This window comes from Urocampus carinirostris, unplaced genomic scaffold, assembly GCF_059441175.1.
Source record: "Urocampus carinirostris isolate Australia breed hairy pipefish unplaced genomic scaffold, RoL_Ucar_1.0 HiC_scaffold_200, whole genome shotgun sequence".
In the NCBI taxonomy this organism is placed as follows: domain Eukaryota; kingdom Metazoa; phylum Chordata; class Actinopteri; order Syngnathiformes; family Syngnathidae; genus Urocampus; species Urocampus carinirostris.
In genome coordinates, this window is record NW_028283300.1 from 5,224 (window position 1) to 10,000 (window position 4,777).

A 4,777-nucleotide genomic window follows, 5' to 3' on the forward strand; every position below is an offset into this window, starting at 1 on the left:
GTACGTACGGACGGCCTCACTAAGAGGGAACGGAAGCTACTAAAGCACACGTATAACTGTCCGATGTGCGAACGAAAGTGAGGCCGGACGAATCCGATACGAGTTACGAGTGAGGCGGGATCCACGGCTGGCACTCGCGGGGCCCTCTTGCGAAACCATGCCTCGGCGTGAACCTTTTGGCGGCAGAACCAAGACGAACCGAGGTCGAGCTTCCGTCTCGAGCCACACCCAGACGTCCGACCGTCGCGGAGCCCGACGCCACGCGTGCTAGGGCTCCGCGCGAAACATCGTTTCACGACACCCGCTCGTCAGCCCGTCCGAACGTATACGAGTGTCGCGCGGCCCCCCGGGCCCGGCTGTAGCCACAGCCTCGTCCCGGACCAGGGCCGCACCGCCACCAGCAGCGCCCCCCCGGCGGCAGACGCACTCTGGTTGATCCTGCCAGTAGCATATGCTTGTTTTCAAGATTAAGCCATGCATGTCTAAGTACGAATGGCCAGTACAGTGAAACTGCGAACGGCTCATTAAATCAGTTATGGTTCCTTTGATCGCTCCACCGTTACTTGGATAACTGTGGCAAATCCAGAGCTAATACATGCAAACGAGCGCCGACTCGCGGGCGGGGCTCCGGCCTCGCCCCGGGGACGCGTGCATTTATCAGACACAAAAACCCACGCGGTGTCCGGCGGGCGGGGGCTCAGCCGTCGCGCGCGTCCCCCGCGTCCGGCCTCCGCCTCTCCGGGCGGGGGCGTAAGCGGCGCGGGCGGCTCCGCGCGCGCCGGTCCTCGTTCCGCCGGCCCGGCCCCCCCTTTGTGTTGACTCAGGATAACCTCGTGCCGATCGCTCGCCCACCCGAGGCGGCGACGACTCATTCGAATGTCTGCCCTATCAACTTTCGATGGTAGACTCTGCGCCTACCATGGTGACCACGGGTAACGGGGAATCAGGGTTCGATTCCGGAGAGGGAGCATGAGAAACGGCTACCACATCCAAGGAAGGCAGCAGGCGCGCAAATTACCCACTCCCGACACGGGGAGGTAGTGACGAAAAATAACAATACGGGACTCGTTCGAGTCTCCGTAATTGGAATGAGCCGAACACAAACCCATCGGCCAGCATCCATTGGAGGGCAAGTCTGGTGCCAGCAGCCGCGGTAATTCCAGCTCCAATAGCGTATTTTAAAGTTGCTGCAGTTAAAAAGCTCCTAGTTGGACCCCGGGACGCGAGCTGACGGTCCGCCGCGAGGCGTGCATCCGTCTGTCCCAGCCCCTGCCTCTCGGCAAAAGCCCCCGTGATGCCCTTCGCTGGGTGTCACTCGCGGGGCCCGAAGCGTTTACTTTGAGGAAATTAGAGTGTTCAAAGCAGGCCACACGGCCGCCCCTGCATATCGCAGCTGGGAATAATGGAATAGGACTCCGGTTCTATTTTGTGGGTTGTCATGAACTGGGGCCATGATTAAGAGGGACGGCCGGGGGCATTCGTACTGCGCCGCTAGAGGTGAAATTCTTGGACCGGCGCAAGACGGACGAGAGCGAAAGCATTTGCCAAGAATGTTTTCATTAATCAAGAACGAAAGTCGGAGGTTCGAAGACGATCAGATACCGTCCTAGTTCCGACCATAAACGATGCCGACTCGCGATCCGGCGGCGTTATTCCCATGACCCGCCGAGCAGCACCCGGGAAACCGACCAAGTGTCTGGGTTCCGGGGGGAGTATTGTTGCAAAGCTGAAACTTAAAGGAATTGACGGAAGGGCACCACCAGGAGTGGAGCATGCGGCTTAATTTGACTCAACACGGGAAACCTCACCCGGCCCGGACACGGAAAGGATTGACAGATTGAAGGCTCTTTCTCGATACCGTGGGTGGTGGTGCATGGCCGTTCGTAGTTGGTGGAGCGATTTGTCTGGTTAATTCCGATAACGAACGAGACTCAAACATACTAAATAGTACCGCGGCCCCCCGCGCGGTCGGCGGCAGAAAACTTCTTAGAGGGACAAGTGGCTCTCAGCCACACGAGAATGAGCAATAACAGGTCTGTGATGCCCTTAGATGTCCGGGGCTGCACGCGCGCCACACTGAGCGTATAAGCGCGTCGTCTATCCCCGCGCCGGCAGGCGCGGGTAATCCTATGAACCCCGCTCGTGACAGGGCCTGGGGATTGCAATTATTTCCCACCAACGAGGAATTCCCAGTAAGCGCGGGTCATTAGCCTGCGTTGATTAAGTCCCTGCCCTTTGTACACACCGCCCGTCGCTACTACCGATCGGATGGCTTAGTGAGGTCCTCGGATAGTCCCCGCCGGGGCCGGCCCCGGCTCCGGCGGTGTGCCAGAAGACGGTCGAACTTGACTATCTAGAGGAAGTAAAAGTCGTAACAAGGTTTCTGTAGGTGAACCTGCAGAAGGATCATTAACGTACGAGCGGCAGCAGATCCGCCTCGGTACACCCCCGACGAGCCAGACGCCGAGGGCGGCGGGTCGTCGCAGGCGGAGGAAGAGGGTAGACCGGGACGGGACGGGACGGGGGGCGCGGCGCGGGTCACTCCCGGGCCGCGCGTCGGAGCGAGTTCGGCGGGCGCCACGCGGCGCGGCGCGACGCGAGAAAAGGCGGCGGGCGATGTCGCGCTACCTCCGTGCGAGCGGGGTAGCGCGCTCGTCCGACGACCCCAGTAGCGCGGCGCGGCGCGACGACAGGCGACCGCCAGCGACGGGCGAAAGGCGGCGGCCGTGCGCGGGACCCCCGTAACCGGGGAATCCCCCTATGCCGACGACCCTAGCTCGGCGCGGTTCTCGCGCTTCCGGCGCGCGCTTCCGGGGCGGCACTCGCCTCGACGACCTCCCGTCCTTTAAAGGTAACGGTTCGGGCCGGCGCCCCGGCGTCCGTCCGCCCGTCGGTGTCGCGTGTCCGTGCGGCGCGGGGCTGCTCTCGGCGAGGGTCGCCGAGCAAGCGGATCCCCGCACGGATCACAACGGCCGTATGGCGGCGGCGTCGGGACGCCCGCCCGAGACGAAGGTTCAGGGCGACGAAACGGTGCTCCCACCGGCTACCTTTTTCCCCGGCCAAACGCGTCCGTCGGCCGGAGCCCTCGAGGGGCCGCGTAGCGCGCGCGTGGGCCGGCCCCCGGACACCGGAGTTCCTCCCGGGGCTCCGGACACCGGGGGTTCGGTTCCGCGCGGTCCGCCGCGGTCTCCTCTGTCCATCCATAGTCCGGGCAGGCCGCGGCCGGGTCGGGGGCCAGTCCCCCCTCGGTGTCAGCGCGGTCGCGCCGCCCTTGTAAACCAAACCCACTCGCTGACGGGTAGCAACACCCAAAGCGTCGCTTCGCGGCGCGGCGGGGCTTCCAAGTCGGATGGCCTTCCGGGGTCCGGGTAGGAGACGCCGGGGGCCGGCCTCAGCGCCGAGCCCCCGACCTACCCGGCGAGTCCGGTCGCCGAGTCGTGTCAGGCCCGAGCGGGAGACGCCGGGCGCCGGCCTCAGCGCCGAGCGCCCGACCTACCCGGGCCGACGCACGTCTCGGGCGCCGTCGCGGCCCCGAGCGGGAGACGCCGGGCGCCGGCCTCAGCGCCGCGCGCCCGACCCGCTCGGCTCGTCGCGGCGTCGCGCGTATCGCGCCCGTCGGTAACCGCGCCGCGGGTTAGGGGCTCGCTCGCGGGAGCGACCGAACGGCACCCGCGGCGCGTTCGTCTCCGGTACAAACCCTGTCGTGAATTTGTCTCCGATCGTCCCGGGCGGACGTAAAAGGGCCCAAACGTACGACTCTTAGCGGTGGATCACTCGGCTCGTGCGTCGATGAAGAACGCAGCTAGCTGCGAGAACTAATGTGATTTGCAGGACACATTGATCATCGACACTTTGAACGCACATTGCGGCCCCGGTTTTACCCCGGGGCCACGCCTGTCTGAGCGGCGCTTTCCAATCGATCGGACGCGGGCCGGGCCCTCCGCGACATTCCGCCGGTCCGTCCGGCGGGTGGCGCGAGAACCCGGTCCGCGCGGGCGAGGCTCGGGCCCTCCGCGACATTCCGCCGGTCCGCCCGGCGGGTGGCGCGCGACCCGTGTCCCCGCCCACTCCGCGGCTGGGGTTTCGCAGGGACCCCCGTCCCTTCGTACCCTCAAATACAGACTCGGGCGGCGCTCCGTGTCCGTCCGCCCGTCGGTGTCGCGCGTCCGCGCGTCCGGAGGTGCTTCTCGGCTGCCGGTGAGTACGGCTGGTACTTAGCATACCGAGAAGGTGCTCCGCGCGCGCGGCTCCGCGCGGCGGCCCGTATGGCGGCGGCGCTCGGCGCCCTCCTCAGGTAAAGGTCCCGGTCGGCGCCTCGGCGTCCGTCCGCCCGTCGGTGTCGCGTGTCCGTGCGGCGCGGGGCTGCTCTCGGCGAGGGTCGCCGAGCAAGCGGATCCCCGCACGGATCACAACGGCCGTATGGCGGCGGCGCCGGTCCCGGCGCCGGCCCCGACCGCACAGCTCTACGCGCACGCCCTCAGATCAGACGAGACGACCCGCTGAATTTAAGCATATTACTAAGCGGAGGAAAAGAAACTAACCAGGATTCCCTCAGTAGCGGCGAGCGAAGAGGGAAAAGCCCAGCGCCGAATCCCCGCCCTGCGGTAGGGCGAGGGAAATGTGGCGTACGGAAGGCCGCTTTAGCCCGGCGCCGCTCGGGGGCCCGAGTCCTTCTGATAGAGGCTCAGCCCAGGGACGGTGTGAGGCCGGTAGCGGCCCCCGGCTCGCCGGGGCGAGGCCTTCTCGGAGTCGGGTTGCTTGTGAATGCAGCCCAAAG

General features: G+C 65.6%; 3 non-coding genes across 3 annotated transcripts in view; all 3 read left to right on the top strand.

Moving 5' to 3' along the window:
• Positions 1 to 425: 425 nt before the first annotated feature.
• On the top strand, positions 426 to 2,412 carry LOC148344895 (18S ribosomal RNA). The gene has a single exon (XR_015849019.1). It is a non-coding gene; the product is annotated as an 18S ribosomal RNA (ribosomal RNA).
• Positions 2,413 to 3,754: 1,342 nt separating this feature from the next.
• Positions 3,755 to 3,908, top strand: LOC148344896 (5.8S ribosomal RNA). Its single transcript, XR_015849017.1, has one exon. It is a non-coding gene; the product is annotated as a 5.8S ribosomal RNA (ribosomal RNA).
• Positions 3,909 to 4,472: 564 nt separating this feature from the next.
• Positions 4,473 to 4,777, top strand: part of LOC148344897 (28S ribosomal RNA) — a 4,529-nt gene continuing 4,224 nt past the window's right edge. Inside the window, exon 1 of the ribosomal RNA XR_015849021.1 lies at positions 4,473 to 4,777. This exon is cut by the window's right edge and continues 4,224 nt beyond it. This is a non-coding gene — a ribosomal RNA (28S ribosomal RNA).